At 29.5% G+C, this 2990-nt stretch overlaps 1 long non-coding RNA gene across 1 annotated transcript; it reads left to right on the top strand.

Moving 5' to 3' along the window:
- The first annotated feature begins 435 nt into the window (after window positions 1-435).
- LOC149387372 (uncharacterized) lies at window positions 436-2473 on the top strand. The gene is made up of 3 exons (XR_016301066.1): window positions 436-606; window positions 1376-1437; window positions 2316-2473. It is a non-coding gene; the product is annotated as an uncharacterized LOC149387372 (long non-coding RNA).
- Window positions 2474-2990: the final 517 nt, after the last annotated feature.

Below are 2990 nucleotides of genomic sequence, written 5' to 3'. Positions count from 1 at the left end.
GTTTTCTAGGGAATGTATAAATTATACATACATATAAGCATCTACATACATATATATATATATATATATATATATATATATATATATTGTACTCTCGGAATGTTTTGAAAAAAAAAGAAATAAATATATGATATTGTTTTGAGTTAAGACAAAAGCTCTTTATATGTGTTGACTCAAATACACATAAAGAAAGAGATCTGTAATCAAATCTCAATAAAAATAGTGGTAATGTGAATTATACAAATTTATAGCAATATGACGTTAGTGTATACGGATTTATATATAAGTATATGTGTGTCCGGATATATTCATCAAGTATATATACGTAGCAACGTTTACTTTTAAAAGAATTAAAGTGGGGAGTTAATGGCATTAACTTTTAGCTTTTGTGAAAGGTTAATAATTATTAATTTGGAAATGCTACTCTCATATTGGACGTGCATAATATCATTTTCTCTCAGTTCCATACCTCTCCCAAACTCCATTTTCCTTCTTCTCTGCGCAAAACAAAAGAAGCTTAGACCATAGCCTCTTTAAAAAAAAAATTCCTATCAAACGTTGGGATCTATAAAACATTATGAAGCTTTTCTTTCAACTCTTTCGCAGGTATTTTTCTTTCTCTATGTAGCGTGTCTTTTCATCAGTTTTTTTTATTACTTTAATTATTCTTCGTATGAGCAATAATCATTAATTTATTTTTCTGATTTGCAAGACTTTATAGGAAATTGAAATCGTATGATTTTCAATTAGCTACGAAAGTATTTTTGATCTGATATTTTTTATTCCCGAATATTAACATGTTTTTGAAACGTGTATAAAAATTCAAGATTTTTAGATAAATAACTTTTATTTTAAAAATAATTTACGATCAGCATCTAGACAAAAGATCTTGTTTAAATCAGCGTAGCTATGTAATTTTTTTTAAAATAGCTACAGAAAGGATTTTGGATTGAAATTTTTATACAACGTATATTTATGTGTCTTGTTTGTAGGATAAAAGTTTGATGAATTTTTAGACCAAAATGTTTATGCGTATGAGTGTTATTCCGATACATGTGCAAATCTGTCCCAATTTTCAATAAAACTAGTATTTCCTCTTTATGTCTTTTTATTTGTTTTTGATGATTTAAGATCGATTTTGGTCATGTCACTTGAGAAGAAAACGTTCACGATATTTTTTTTTCTAGGTTATGTAATTTTCGCAGATTTTATCTCAGCGATTTTATTTTCCCGAGATTTCATGGCTATGGGCTTTTTTTTTTGTAATTTTACTTAGCGATGAGTTCTGAATTTTTTTCCGTAAACCTTTTCCCGTCCATAATAGTATTTTTAGTGGGTATTAAGTGATATCCTAATTATTAATCTTTCCTATTAGGTTTTGAACCGAGTAGAGCATTTAAGTGGTTCATGATCAAAGATCGTAATTTCAAACCCCAGGTGAGAACAATCTCACTACAGCACATATTAGTTTTAAATAAAATTATGATGAGTTTTGTGATCCATGACGTGGTTGTTTGATAGTATTATGTGGTTTTGTTAATAGTTATAAGCCACGTGGTACATGTTATGATATGCTTAAGTACGATGATATGATTTATGAGTTGTTATATATTATGCGATGATTACATGTCTACGTTTATGAATTTTAGCTTATGATATGTTATGTTATGATAAATGATGATGATGGAGTAATAATGACATGTTTTTAAATTTATATGACATTATGTATGTTGATGTTTGCACATGTCTTTATGTTAAGTAAATTTATGTATGATGTATGAGAAGCTAGTTAACGTTTTCTTGTTGACCTATGTTTTGTTTCATATGCATTGGTAAGCTATGTCATGTTATTTTTTTTTAAGTTAAAATCATGTCACGTCTGATGTTATGTATGATGATTATCTATATTACATGTCATATTTGCATGTCACCTAAATAATAAAGTGAAAAGATAAGTAAGAGAGTCGTACCGCCTCGAGTTACGGAGGTCTACAATGAGAATTTCCCGAGCCGACTTACGGGCCCAAATGGGGAAATTTCTCATATGTTATAAGTTCATAAGATGGAGCAAAGTATGGGACCTTGCAACCCCATATCTTTGTTTCCAAAGTGTACACTGAAATTGGTACGACTACTCTAGGGGAGCCCCGAATAAAATATGATAAGATTTATGTTAAGAAAGACCATTTCACCATTAGAATGAAAATATTAATAACCGGTTCATGCATTGCATCACTCATCTTGTTTTGTGAGTTTTATATTGTTCTCGCTGAGCGATAGCTCATTTCCACGAAAATTTTACGTATGTGCTGTAGGTAAACAACTTACTGCTAAGTGATGAGTATGGACCAGCGGCATCGATAGCAAAAGGGTTGGGTTATGGTTGCAACTACGTAAGAAAGACTTCCGCTAAGCATAAGATAAATTAGATTTCATATAATATCTAAAATAAAGTTTTAATATAGATTAAGTAGTATGTTATAGTTTTGTATCATTTTATCCCTAGCTTGATTAACAAATTTATTATAATTTATTTTCTATTAAGTTGGTATTAAAATACTAGTTTTCAAGTAAAGGTTAAAATATTTTCAAGTCAAAGATTTACCATGATCAAAGCTTAAAGTTTAGTTTTTATTAATTTATTTGTTATACTTTTGACCAAGTTATTTTGATAAGGACTAGTGTGATTTTATTGCTTTGTGGTATTTGAGAATATATGTATTCGAAAAAAAAAAAATTATAATCCGCGAATTTCCATATTACGATTTTGTAAGAGTATTATATGATAGAAAAAAAAATCTCATATTTTTTTATACATAATTTTGGATAAGTAAAAGAAGTAAGTAAAGTAAGACGGTCCGAAAAGTCGGATCGTCACAAACACCGCCTTCAGATGCTTCACCCACTACTACAAATGTTAGATTCCACAACGGATATTCCACAACGAAACGTTGTCCCGTTGTGGAATCATGACGTTTCCACAACGGGAC

This window comes from Urtica dioica, chromosome 8, assembly GCF_054948205.1.
Source record: "Urtica dioica subsp. dioica isolate 48M chromosome 8, U.dioica_male_clone48M_v1_H2, whole genome shotgun sequence".
NCBI classification, from domain to species: Eukaryota; Viridiplantae; Streptophyta; class Magnoliopsida; order Rosales; family Urticaceae; genus Urtica; species Urtica dioica.
Note: the sequence above shows the minus strand (reverse complement) of the source record. Positions and strands in the feature narration are given on the sequence as shown.